Source organism: Martes martes (assembly GCF_963455335.1).
Source record: "Martes martes genome assembly, chromosome: 6".
In the NCBI taxonomy this organism is placed as follows: Eukaryota; Metazoa; Chordata; class Mammalia; order Carnivora; family Mustelidae; genus Martes; species Martes martes.
Window position 1 is genome coordinate 52,675,966 of NC_137893.1, and position 15,176 is coordinate 52,691,141.

At 37.5% G+C, this 15,176-nt stretch overlaps 1 protein-coding gene across 1 annotated transcript in view; it reads left to right on the plus strand.

The window, feature by feature from the left end:
• Positions 1-15,176, plus strand: part of FILIP1 (filamin A interacting protein 1) — a 184,019-nt gene that overhangs the window by 96,966 nt on the left and 71,877 nt on the right. The window lies entirely within an intron of this gene.

The following is a 15,176-nucleotide window of genomic DNA, read 5'->3' on the forward strand; positions in this document are numbered from 1 at the left end:
AATAACAGACAGATGTCCATGAGGGCATATTTTATCTACTTCAAAGTGCATTGCTATAAGTCAGGCTCTAGGGCTGTCTCCCAGCAGCAGTGGCTTGGCAAGAGGTCTCGAAGAGTTAGAGAAGGAAGTTTACAGGATTGGGTTCACTGCCTCACGTGCTCTGGCTTAAAGAAAGAAGTGTGGCATTTTTTAGGGAAGTTACTAAAAAGATGATAGGGCTCAAAAAATGTTGGCAAGATCATGGCAAGCCAATCAAGTTATGTAGTGTGGGGAACTTGGACCAGATGGTGGCGGCACGGTTTGTGGATGAATGTTAGGACAGGAAACATTATCCAGAGAGTTTAATTCCAGGGCCTTCCCTTGCTTTGTGCTTATATTGTGTTTGCATGTGCAACTCGTAATGGAGGGAATAATTATCTTGGAATCAGATAACTCTGTTTCTTATGAATCCTATGACCTTGGGCAAGCTATTTAATTTTTTGAGCATTATTTTAATCATCTGCAGAATGGAATTAAGAGAAACAATACCCCTGAAAAGATTTTTGTCCATACCAGGGTGCAACGTAAGTATTGGTTGTCATTAAATTCAACTCTGTCCTTCCCTGCAAAATATGTTACTAGTTTCATATTATGCACATAGAGCCAAATATATTAGCCAGAATAGATGTTTACTCACATAAACAATATTAGGCATGATAGAAAGGTCATTGTTTCAAAATTTCAAATACCAGAAGACCAGAAAGTCTACAATAACTTTATTTCTCTGAGTTGATACGACCTATTTCAGGACTTTAATTTTTTTAATCTAATAATCAAAGTAAAACCAGTTCAATAAAGATCATTTAGAACATGCATTGTTAATAAGGGTGTTATTATTCCCAAGGTGAATACTGATTCTTAGGAGAAGCAAAGAAATTTTAGATGTTACAATGACTTGTGACACTCAAAAAGATCACAGTACATAAACAGATTTACAATCTATCTGTGGTATTGAAATTTTATAAGCATGGTAATCATAAAAAATCTAAAAAGTCTCATTAGGAGAATAAGTGAAAAAAATTTGAGAAAGTCTTATTTAGAATTACAAAAAAGTTATAAGGAAAAACATCAATCACTCATAATTCTACTACCTTAAAAGAATAATTGTGAATATTTGGGTGAGTATTTTTCTTCATGTGTATTTTTTTACATAATTGCAAACACAGTATATATGGAAATTAGATTATATATTTGTTATAAGCATTTCCCACATCATTCAACAACCCTTGAAATATAATTTTTAAAGTCTATAAAATGTTTTATCATATGGAAGTATTATATTCTACTCTAATATTTCCATATTGCATATTTAGGTTGTTTCCAATATTTTTACAGTTATAAGTAACATTGTAATGAACATATTTATGCACACTCTTTGTCCTAACAGAAAGCATTAGTTAGGATTTTTCTGACATTTGAATGCTTTGTAACTGAGGATAGTTACCCTGTATCTATCATAGTTATTACATATGTTTCCTTTTTTGCCATTTAATTGGCTATGTTTTTTTTTCCCCATACGTAGACTCTCTTATCCTTTTTCTTGTCATTTCAGAGAAAGTCTTCACCTCATACATAACCAGATAACTACCTCTGTATATTTACTCATTCATTCATTCATTCATTCATTCATTCTTCATTCATCCATTCATCTTTGAACAGAACAACACATGAAGCAAAGTCATATATTAATTGGTTGATGAAAACATTGTGATGAGGGGCATGTAGAAGCCTAACTGTATTTACTTGAGGGGCAATAATTCAGTATTCTCTAATTCAGTGTTTGTGGTAACTTCCAGAAAATAACTACTGCTGGTAATGAGCATCACCTATAGTTTGTTTCTATTTGTTCCTTGCATACAAGAAGGAATCTGAATCATGGAGAGATTTTATAGGGATTTCAGGAACGTAATGAGACTAATCAGCCATTATCTTTTGGAGTCTAAACTTTCTCTAGTGAAAGATAAAAGGTGAAATTTTAAAAAGCTACTCTGTTCTCAAAGGAGAAAATGCACATGCTTAGAAAAGGGAAAGTGCTGTTGGACAAGTTGAGTACATACACACAACATACACATGTGTGTACACACACACATGCTTTATTCATACATTTAACAAATGTGTATTGAGTAAGCACTTGTGTCAGTCACTGTGCTAGGGGCTAGGGACTCAGAAGAAACCAAGAGACCTCTGCCCTCACTGAGTTCTCAGTCTTGTGGGGAGGGAGAAAATGAGCCATTGAAATTACTAAGTAGTGAGTATAGTAATTAGGAAAGTATCAGGTGTCAGAAATGGCTGTTCTACAAATTTTATGGCCATTCTCAGATTTCAGAGTATTGCATAGTTCTAAATGCCAGCATGTAAGTAATAATATACATGAGATTTTTAAAAAGATTTATTTATTTCAGAGAGAGAGAGAGAAAGTACAAGTGGGGGGTACAGAGATAGGGAGAAACAGGGAGCCCCACATGGGGCTCAATCCCAGGACCCTGGGATCATGACCCAAGCCAAAGGCAGATGCTTAGCCAACTGAGCCACTGAGGTGCCCCTCACTTGAGATATTTTTATTTTAAAATTTTTTGAATATGCCCCATGTCTGATCCAATATAGTGAAAAAGCGAACTAATTGTATGAGCAGATACAATGAACTACAGGTCTCTTTGAGCAAGTAGATTTGGCATTTCAAACCAAGACATATCACTAGAGGGCCGAATATTGCCCACAAAAAGCATTTGGCAAATCATAAATATTACAGAAATTTTGTGGCTTTCTCAGGATCTCCTTTCTTTAAAAAAGGACATTCCAAGTAGGAAATTATAGGGATTTTGTTAAACATCAAAGATGCACGTTTTAAAAAATTAACATTTCTGGTTTTTTGGTACTTATTTTTATTTTCCTTGACTTGAGGGCTTGACTTTGGTTGCACCTTCATTTATAGGCAATGCCTGCTTTTCACTTGAGTGCTAGTACAAAATGTGTTAACGTTCTTACTGATGCCAGGTTTTAAATAGAATGCTCAGAAAAGTTTTAAAAAATGGTAAGTCATTTCTGCTGCAATATGATCTTTTGACATGGTGCTGAAGGAACTGTAGACTCTAGAGTAAACAGTGCAGTCCAAATTCTTGAATTAGAGAGAAAGCTGCTCCTTCAGATTACATAAGCGAATGGAGCAGGAGGCTCAGAAGCACAGCACAAGCCAGTATGGGGTTGCCAGCTGCCTGTTAGGTTTGTGGCTTAGGAATCACAGGTACTGTTAGGAGCAGTTTGTGCAGTCACTGGATATTGAGAGGAATGGGGACGAGGACTTTGACTTACTGACTCAGTTTGTGGAATGGTGTTTTGTTTTGCTCCTCAGTAGGTGCAGGTGTCCCCCATCAGCCAGTTTACCTTTATGAGAAAAGAAAAGAGGAAATTACCTTTTGTTGGGCATGTACAGCATTCCAGGCACTACATTAGACACTTCATATATATTTCATTCTCATACAGATGGGGAAACGAAGTTCAGAGCTAACTGGCCGAAGATCATATGGCTGGAGTAAACTGCAGAGCCACACTTTTTTATCTGTTTGGCTCCCAAAGGGCAGGGTAATTAACCTTTGCCAAGCACCTTTATACATTAGCTCACATAGGAGCTGTGACGTAGCCACTGCTATGCCCATTTTACAGGCAAGGAAACTGAGTTCAGGGACGCTAATTCACTTGTTTCAAGTCCCACTAGCAGTAGTGATAATGCATATTTCAAATCAAGATTCCCAAGTGCGTGTTCTTTCTACCACATCGCTTCTCTTGAGTTGTAGTAAAAACAAGCAATACACTACCTCTAAGTTTACGTCATGAGCTAGTTTAAAGAGAAAGATGAAAAGAAAAGCGGGTGGAAGAACCACATAGCAATAGACATCTTCAGTACACCAGAATAACTGATACTTAGAAAAGACAGTAACTTAGTAACTTATGTATATTATATTCTTTTTAAGAGGAGAGGGGCTTTATGATTCATCTGCAGATGCTCCTATTCCCAAGCCCTTAAAAGGAAATTTGAAGTACTAACTCTTGACTACTTATAACAGTAAATATCCCGTGTGACATTCCTTGTAGGTTCATAGTGGCTGACATTTCCTTTTATTTTTCTTCAAAAAATTAAACTCTAGTTCTAAGTTGATCACGTGTGTTATAAACATAGAATTCACTGAAGTCAAAAGCTGAAATGAATATATCAAAAACATACCAAATCTGAAGGAACTCTATGTTATGTGATTCAAATAAACCTCGTGTATAAATTCTATCTAGATGATACAGTCTTACCTTGTTTGGTTGAAATATTTTCTCTTTTGAAAAAAGTCTTATATTTCCCAGCCCTCACTGGACACAGGATAAAAATAAGATCAAAGAAACTAATTTATCTCCCTCTCTAGCCTCTGCCCCCACCTGTTCTGTGGGAATGCCAGGTTCCCTGAGGTTCCTCCCATAATACGCTGAAGTCCTCAGAGGATGACATACACATGTTCTGCACACTCCTCTGAGCTACCATTTGGCATTTGCCATTTTGCCCTTGTTCCTACTCAAGCTGTGGTGATGATGGGTACCCCTGTATGTGCCTGCTTAAAGCACAGCCAGCACTGCTGTGTGTGTCCCAAAGGCTTCCTCTTCTGTTTACATCAGCTGATGTCTACATGGAGAGTGTGATGCAAGATATAGAGAGGGCTGGACCTTCCTACTTCCCCCACTCCCTTACTGCTAAAGCATGATATCTTGAATTCTAATTTACCAATTCCTCTCGGTTTTATTTAGGTCTTTTATGGCCATCCCTCACCCTGAGACTCCAGCATGGGTTGAGGGGGTTGGAATGGAGTGACAGACACTGTGCTGCCCTCAGACTCACCCTTCCCCTCTGACCCTGCTCTATTGTCCTTCAGCCAACATGATGCCCTTCCTCCCTTGGGATGAGTTCTTTCCCAGGAAGAGCCTTAGTTCCTCATGCAAATAGCCCTGTGGTAGGTCCACGCTGCCAGTCAGCCCTCCAGACAGGATTACATCACAAGAGTTTGCTCAAGCTTGAAAAATAACTTCTAGAGACAATCTAATAAGGAGACAGTCATAGAGAAAAGTAAGGAGGTGAACAAAATTTAACCTAATAAGGAGAACTGTACCAAAGATGTCTGTGCAGAAGTGTCTGGTACCACAGCTAGTGCAGATGCTTTCTCTGTCCTAGCTCTCATTTAGCGGTGTTTGCTGAAGGGATTAAATTCATGGACCTAGATAAACAACCACAGTGAGAAAATAATCATCTAGTTGTGCCTTAGCAATGACTTCTCATATTTTAGGGAATTCAGCTTCTCCACTTGTTCACAGAAAGCTGGACCCTATCTGCTAGACCTGCTTATATATAGGGGTGAGGAGTTTAAAGGCTCTTCCCAAGGGCTTGATTAGCACAGAACAAAAAGCTTGTAGTCTGTTGGAATTTAAGAAATTATACACTGTTGCATCACAGCACTGCATGGGGGAACCTGTGACCTTATCTAATTTCTAATCCAGGACATCGCAGCTGTTGTGCTATTAATATCCTGAAGTGTGTAAAAAAGTAAAAAGAAGAAAACCACAGAAGTAGTGAAAATGTGCTTAAATCCATGGGTGACTTTGACATACAGCTAACTAATCATAAGGAAAATATGACTGAACTTTCATAGTTTATTACATGGAATTTTACTTTTTTCTCTAAAATGGTAATGTCTAAATAAAGGATTGGGAGTGTTTTTTCTTTTCTTATTCCAATTATTTTGGTGGCAAATAAGGTAGTTTTTATTTTTTTAAAACTGTAATAAAATATACATAATGTAAAGTTGACCATTTTAACCATTTTTAAGTGCACAGTTCATTGGCATTAAATGTATTCACCTTGCTGGACCCCATCACCATCCATCTCCAGAACTTTTTTCATCTTCCAAACCTGAAACTCTGTCCTCATTAAACAACAACTCTGTCTTCCCTTCCCCTCTGCCCCAACCCTGACAAACACCATTCTTCTTTCTGTCTCTATGAATGTGACTATGTAAGTGGAATCATATAATATCTGTGTTGTATGACTGGCTCATTTCACTTTGCCTAATGTCCTCAAGGTTCAGCCATGCTGTAGCTTGTGTCAGGATTTCCTTCTTTTTAAAGGCTGAATAATATTGCATTGTGTGTGTATACCACATTTTGTTTACCCATTCATCTGTCAGTGGATACTTGGGTTGTGTCTACCTTTTGGCTATTGCCAACAATGCTGCTATGAACATGAATGCCCTTGCTTTCAATTCTTTTGGGTATTTACCCAGAAATGGAATTGCTGGGTCATATGGTCATCTACTTTTAATTTTTGGAGGAACCACCATACTATTTTCTATAGTGACTAATATATTTCACATTTTCATCAGCAGTGCACAATAGTTTAAATTTTTCTATATCCTTGCCAATATTTTTTATTCCCTTTGTTTTAGATGATAGCCATCCTAATAGGTATGAAGTGGTGTTTGATTGTGGTTTTGATTTACATTTCCCTACTGACTAGAAACACTAAGCATATTTTCAAGTTCTTGGTGGCCATTTGTATATCTGCTTTAGAGAGATGTCTATTTAAGTGCTTTGTCCAGTTTTTAATTTTGGGGTTTTTTTGTTGTTGTTGTTGTTGAGTTATAGGCATTCTTTGTATATTCTGGATATTAGTCTCTTCATAGATAATCAGATATATGATTTGAAAATACTTTCTCCCATTCTGTCAGTTGCTTTTCACAGTTGATTGTGTTCTTTGATACTGAAAATTTAAATTTTGATGCATTTCAACTGAGCTAATTTTCTGCTGTTGTCATGCTTTTGGTGTGTCACATGTAGGAAATCATTGTCAAATCCAGTATCATGAAGTTTTTCCCCTTTATTTTCTTCTGAAAGTTTTAGCTCTTCCATTTAGGTCTCTGATCATTTTGAATTGATTATTACGTATGGCATAAGATAATGGTCCAACTTCATTATTTTGCATATGAATACTCAGTTTTTCCGACATCATTTATTGAAAAAAACTGTCCTTTCCCCCACTGAATGGTATTGGCATTTTTATTGGAGATCATTTGGCCCTATATGTGAGGATTTATCCATGTGCTCACTATTCTTTTCCACCGTTCTACATGTCTGTATTTATACCAGTACAATACTGTTTTGATTACTGTAGCTTTCTATTAAGTTTTGAAATCAGAAATTCTGGATCCTACAACTTCTTTTTCTTTTTCTTTTTCTTTTTTTTTTCAAGATTTTATTTATTTATTTGACAGACAGAGATCACAAGTAGGCAGAGAGGCAGGCAGAGAGAGAGAGAGAGAGGGAAGCAGGCTCCCTGCTGAGCAGGGAGCCCGATGCGGGGCTCAATCCCAGGACCTTGGGATCATGACCTGAGCTGAAGGCAGAGGCTTAACCCACTGAGCCACCCAGGCGCCCCCAACTTCTTTTTCAATATTATTTTGGCTCTTTGATTCCTCTGTATTTCAGGATGAATTTTTCTATTTCTGCAAAAACATCATTGGGATTTTGAGGTATCTTATTTAAAAAATTCAAGCTATAATGTTGATAATAGCAAGTTTTAACAGGAAAATAGCATCTGCTTTTAACATTTTAATGAACTATTTCTTTTGGACGGTATTGTCTGAAATGCTAGAAAGGAGTGATCTTTAATAAACATGGGTATAGAGACTTTGAGGCACTATTGACCATATATTTATGGAAAGAAATTTCTCCGGAGAAACCAAAAGACACATTGTTAACACCATTGGCCCTTCAAACTAACCACGTTCGAATCTTTTCCTTGTACATGGTTGTGTTACTAATCATGTTAACTTTGTGTTCTAAAATTCGGGAGAAAAAAATGGATTTAATTCCTGTAGTAATAGCTAATATCATCATAAATTACACAGCTTTTTTCCTCCAATATATTTATAGTATTTATATTTACCTAACAAGAGTAAATAATATAATTCAATTTGTATTAGATTTAAAGATAGTCCATTTCCTGTTACAACATTCTGGTAGAAAGTACTGTTTTTCCCTTATCCCGTTTACATATTTTCTTTTTGTAGTAAACTTAAGAAGAACAAAGTGACTCCTAAATTATAGACAAAAATGTCAGATGAAAGAGTAGAAGTTCACAAAATGTAATTAATTGTTTAACTCTTTTAAACAAGGTTACGTAGTTAAGGTTGTTCTGAGATTTTCGGTGAGACAGTTTATGCTTCTCTGACTTCACATCATTTAACTTTACCTTCTTATTTGAACAAATATTTACTGAGTTCCTATCACATGAGCAGGCATTCTTTTAGTAGACACTGTAGATACATCTTTGTCCTCAAAACAGCTCATAGCCTAAGAAAGAGAGACAAGTAAACTAATAAATGTCCTTATTTAAATAGATACAAAACATTGAATGGAGTTGCCAAAGTAGGAAAGCATTAGCAGAATGGGCATGCTTTTGTCATCCAGGACCATCTTTTCTAGGGATCCTTGGCTCACTGCCGTAGTTATATTTAGGTAGTTAACGAAATAATACAAAGAAGCAAGAGTGTTTAGGAACTTTTAAGTCCTAAATATTAAAGTGAATATTAAAATTGTATTAATTTTTAAAAAATGTTTTATTTATTTATTTGACAGAGAGAGAGTAAGAGAGGGAACACGAGCAGGGGGAGTACTAGAGGGAGAAGCAGGCTTCCTGTTGTTGAGCAGAGAGCCCAACGGTGGGCTCCATCCCAGGACCCTGGGTTCACGACCTGATCCGAAGGCAGACACTTAACGACTGAGCCACACAGATGCCCGTAAAACTGTATTAATTTTTGAAAAAGTTATAAATTCCTTCCCACTCACCCCAAGTCTTCAAGTAATTGTAGTGCTTCAGGAAGCTATACCTTCTTTAGCTAGATTTTATCCTGTCCTCACAGAATCATATACATACCCATTTTAGAAGTGTGGAAAAACTATGTCACATGTGCATAAGAACTAAGCATTCTTTCCAGCTCATTATGCGTTCTCCCAAAGATTGAAAAATCCTTCAAGTTTAAAAAATAGCTGAACCTGTCACCAGGCATAATAATCAATAATGGCATTTTGCCTTTAAAGAAAGCTGTTTTAGAAACACTGTCACTGAAATTCAGTACCTGAGTATATAGTAAGCCTCCTATGGATGCCAATAGCTAGATACAGGGACATTTTGGATTATCCAGTCTCCCGTCCTCTCCTGTCCACCACTTTGTCCTAGGATGACCAACTCTTCCCAGTGTGCCTGGGACTGTCCTGATTTTCAAAAGTCCAGCTTTGTGTGGCCCTGCTCCTTAGTCCCAGGCAAACTGGGGTGATTGGTTACCCTCATTTCCCAGAACTGGCAAACACCTCTAATGGTTTCCAGGGACTCCCCTCGTTTAGGCTGCTGGTGTGAAGTGATCATGATTCCTTGGTGAAGAACAATCAGTGGAACTGATAACAGAGAGAAAACATGAGAAACCACTGGGTCAAGCAAGTGCTTAAGAATTAGATGACCCCCCCCCCAAAAAAAAAAGAATTAGATGACCCTACCTGGAAGCTTAAGCTAACATGTAGCAGATGTTTTAAGTGGTTTTAGTGTTGAATTGGTCTATCTGTCCTAAAGCAGTGGTTTCTAAGTACAGCTGTGCTTTAAAATCATCTGCAGAGATATTTTATTTTATCCCACTATAATTGATGTACTGTGTTATATTAATTTCATGCGTACAATATAGTGACTCAACCATTCTATACATTATTCAGTGCTTATCGAGATAAGTACACTCTCAATCCCCTTGACCTATTTTACCCATTCCCCCACTTCCCTCCCCTCCAGTGACCATCAATTTGTTCTCAATAGTTAAGATTCTGTTTTTTGGGGGGCGCCTGGGTGGCTCAGTGGGTTAAAGCCCCGCCTTCGGCTCAGGTCATGATCTCAGGGTCCTGGGATCGAGCCCCACATCGAGCTCTCTGGTCAGCAGGGAGCCTGTTTCCCCCCCACCCCCCGCCTGCCTCTCTGCCTACTTGTGATCTCTCTGTCAAATAAATAAATAAAATCTTAAAGAAAAAAAGTAAAGATTCTGTTTTTTGTTTGTTTCCCTTGTTTGTTTTATTTCTTAAATTCCACATGCAAGTGAAATCATATGGAATTTATCTTTCTCTGACTGACTTATTTTGCTTAGCATTATACTCTCTAGCTCCATCTATATTGCTGCAAATGGCAAGATTTCATTCTTTTTATGACTGAATAATATTCCAGTGTGTGTGTGTGTGTGTGTGTGTGCTCACGTGTGTGTGTGTGTGTAGCACGCCTTTTTAAAAAGTAGACTCCACGCCCATAGTGGGGCTTGAACTCATGACCTTGAGATCAAGAATTGGGTGTTCTGTTGACTGAGCTAGCCAGGTGCCCCTATATACCATAACTTCTTTATCCATTCTTCTACTGATGGGCACTTAGGCTGCTTCCATAGTTTGGCTATTGCAAATAATGCTGTAATAGACATAGGGGTGCCTATATCCTTTTGAGTTAATATTTTTATATTTTTGCGGTAAATACCCAGTAATATGATTAACAGATCATAGGGTAGTTCTGTTTTTAACTCTTTGAGGAAATTCCATACTGTTTTTCACAGTGGCCACACAGTTTGCATTCCTACCAATAATGCATGAAGGTTCCTTTTTCTCCACATCTTTGCCAACACTTGTTGTTTCTTGTATTGCTGATTTTTAGCCATTCTGACATGTATGAGGTGACATCTCACTGTAAGTTTGATTTATATTTCCCTGATGATGAGTGATATTGAACATCCTTTTGTATGTCTATTGGCTATGTGGATTTCTTCTTTGGAGAAATGTCTGTTCATGTCTTCTGCCTATTTTTGATTGGATTATTTGGGTTTTGAGTGTTGAGATGTATCAGTTCTTTGTATATCTTGGATATTAACCCTTTATGGGATATATCATTTGCAAATATCTTCTCCCATTCAGTAGATTGCATTTTAGTTTTGTTGATTGTTTCCTTCACTGTGCAGACGCTTTTCATTATGCTGTCATCCTAATCGTTTATTTTTGCTTTTGTTTCCCTTACCCCTGGAGACATACCTAGAAAAACGTTATTATGGCTAACACCAGAGAAATTATTGTCTGTGCTCTCTTCTAGGATTTTTATGGTCTCAGGTCACACATTTATATCTTTAATCCATTTTGAGTTTATTTTTGTGTATGGTATAAGACAGTGGTCTAGTCTCATTTTTTTGCATATACCTGTCCAGTTTTCCCAATACCATTTGTTGAAGAAGCTACCTTTTTCGCATTGCATATTCTTGTCTTCTTTGTCATAGATTAATTGACCATGTAAGTGTGGGTTTATTTCTGGGTTCTCTCCTCTTCCTTTGATCTTTGTGTCTATTTTTGTGTCAGTATTATTCTGTTTTGATTACGACAGCTTTGTAGTATATCTTGAAATCTGGGATTGTGATACCTCCAGGTTTGTTCTTCTTTTTCAAGATGGCTTTGGCTATTCTGGTTTTTTTTGTGGTTCCATACAAATTTTAGAATTATTTGTTCTAGTTTTGTGAAAAATGCTGTTGGTATTTTGATAATGATTGCATTAAATCTGTAGATTTCTTTGGGTAGTATAGACATTTTAATAACATTTGTTATACCAGTCCATGAGCATGGAATATCTCTTCATTTGTTGATTCAGAATTTGTACGTTTTTAACAGGGTAAATGAATGACCTTTCCACCACACAAACCTGACCATGTCCCGGTCCTGCTGCTTAAAAATTCCAAGGCTGCTAGCTGTTCCATGAGAAAACGCAAGCTCACTATTTGGTTTACAAGGCTTTTTAATGAGTTGTCCATTATTTATCACCCCAGCCTCATGTTTTCCAGCCCATGCATCTACATCTGTTTGGCTTTTGCTTACAGTTTTCCCTTGGCCAAGAACACTCTCACCCTAATTCCCATCTTTCTCTGGCTCAAGTACTCATTGTGAGATTTTTGGGTCACTTCCTCTGTGAAGATTTTCCTTAGCCTTATATTCAAGTCAAGTATATTTTTAGATGGAGTCCTTAGCCCCCTGTATCTCCTCCATCCTAAGACTTCAATTATTTGTTCATATCCTACCAGGCTTTAATCTCTGTGGATGCAGTCATATCTCCAATACCGAACACAATGCATTGCCCACAGTGAATGTGCACAAATATTTATTGAATGAATGATTGGATTTAACTCTTTTTTTTAAACTGCTCCACCTGTTGTGACCCCACCTGTTCTGCTTCTTATTCTGCCTTACCCCCCCTTCCCCCTCACCCCACCATTTCCCTGCTTTTCCAGCAAAGCCCAGATACCCTCTGTTGACTTTATAAGATGAATCACACACTCACCTGTTGGCCCTGTGCTTTGCAGAGTAGCTCTTTGCTGCCCCCATATGTTTTTAATCAGTTCCTTACGCCGCCGGTTGAGACAACCCCTTGCTCCATCTGGTGCAGTTACAGTTTTGCAGAACATCTTTGTTCTTGGCTTCCATATGTCTCTCTTGGCACAAAAAGGAACTTGTAGGATGGAAGAGAAGAATGTGACCCTTCCGTGTCGGTTTTTATACCCTAATCTCATATTTATTCTCTTCATCATCAGGAGTAAATAAATTGAACAATTTATGGACCCCTTCCTCTCTCTTTTCTAGAGTCCTCTTCAAAGTATTCTTCCCTCTGAGTCCTTTTACATATATATAAATACAGTAGTCTACTTAGCATCGCTGCAGCACTCTAAGAATTTAACTCCTTGCTTCTGATGAAACTTTTATGTGAAAACAGTAATGTTTAAGGACAGGAACCTTCTTACATTTTGTATTTCATTCTTTTATATAAAAATTAAGAAGTTTCAGGGCGCCTGGGTGGGGCCGTGGGTTAAGACTCTTAGTTTTGGCTCAGGTCGTGACCTTAGAGTCCTGAGATGGAACCAGTGGCGGGCTGTGTGTTCAGCATAGAGTCTACTCAAGCTTCTCCCTCCTTTTCTCTCTGTCCCTCCCCCTGCACACACACTCTGTCCAATAAATAAATCTTTTAAAAAATTAAGAAGTTTCTTCAAATGGAAGTGTAAGGTGGTTTTATCCCCAAAATGTAGGACCTTATTTACATAGATTGAATCATATATTTAGTTTAAAAATTTATTGTGATTACAGTCATTTCATTAACCCATTGATTAAAAGGGCACCACAATAATAATGATTGATTTACTATATCAAACTACTTCAAATACTAGTAGCTTATAGGCAACATTTGTATTCCTTCCAGGATTATTATCATAGCAATGAAAAAGCTTTTAGTAAGTTCATGAGGAATAGTGCGGTTCTAAATATATAATGCCCAGTGTTATACCACCATAGCCTCTTTTACTTCGGTAATTAGAGTCTAGAGTAATTAAACTAAGAATGAAATGTGTGGTATATGTAGCATATCGCAGTTAATACAACTCAAGCACAAACACATTTTTAGGGAGAGAAGAAGAATGTGTTTCATATCAGTTGGAACAAAAGAAACTGTTTTCTTAATTCTCTGTTAAGAAGATTTGGTCAAGAAGATAGATACCAACAATATTTACACTTAATTAGAACCACATAGCTTAAACTTTTGAACTGAAATAGCTACCGATTTACATTTCTAAAATGTCCTTATTTATATTATTTGCCTGAAAACAAATAACCAATGACAAACCTTAGGCTCCTTCAGTACAGGGCCACCATCTACAGAATGGAGTTATGGCTTGCCCAAGGGTGTCTGGGAGAGCGGATAGACAGGGGTTGAAATACAGCCCTTTCTTTCCTTGCTAGGTAAGCAGCATTCTGACTCAGACTGTATCTCCTAGAGGAAGTAAGCACCTTTTTCTAAGCTGCACAATGATACTGTGCAAGATAGCCTGGTACTGTGTCTATGCTTATGTTCTTTCACTCTACATGGAAACACATTGCCTTTCCATTAAATTATTTTCTGACTTTAACTTTCTTGCTAATTCTGAACTACTATTTCTTCAAAATTAACATTTTCCAATTTTTGTCTTGAAATGAGCACATGCAAATGTGGCAGAGACAACAGGGGGAAAATCTGCAAATTCCAGTCTATTGACGTTTCCATAATAGTCTTTAGCCATCTGGAATTAGATTAATTTGGAGACTATGAAAAAGCAATAAAAGTGAGAAACCTCAAGAAAGACAAACTTTTTTTTTTTTTTTAAAGATTTTACTTATTTATTTGTCAGAGAGAGAGAGGGAGAGAGAGTGAATGAGCACAGGCAGAGGCAGAGAGAGAAGCAGGCTCCCCGCCAAGCAAGGAGCCCGATGCGGGTCTTGATCCCGGAACGCTGGGATCATGACCTGAGCCGAAGGCAGCTGCTTAACCAACTGAGCCACCCAGGCATCCCGAGAAAGACAAACTTTTTAATGCTCCTGTCTTAAGGCTAACTAATTAGCTCCCTTGTTTAGAATACCATGATAATGAGCCAGGTTTATAATTTCAAATCCATAGTTAGCATAACAAAGGGGGAAACTCTATTCTGTTGCTATAGACTGTAACTCTTACCCACCAGGTTGTTCTTCGGTATAAGTTGGCATGAGGTCGGGATACTTCCTACCCATCACCAGTACTGAAAAAACAAGTATATGACCAGATGGGAGTACATTGACCAAATGTTAGCTCCATCATAACTAGGAAATTCATCACTTAGTAGTGATACATCCATTATGTAATGAGTTCCATAGTCAATATGATATAAAACCTATAAACAGGTGATTTTCTCAAGAGTTCAACAAGGTGCTGAAGTTTTGCTGAGAAATCAAAAGAACAACGCTGACCCCACCAACCTGGCTCATATGACTGGTAGTCTGATTATTATAGGAGTTAAATTTCACCTTTGGTGTGATACCTTAGATCGAAAAGCCGAGCCCAGCACCATGTGAGCTCCCAACCATGTGTTTCTGTATAAACTGAATCACTTGATGAGAAATAGGAACTCAGTTATAAAGGCTGTTTTGTTAATTACACATAGGGTTATAATTAGAATGGGGAAACTAGATTTGAATACTTCTTTGAGAGCATAAACAGAAAACTAGAAAAC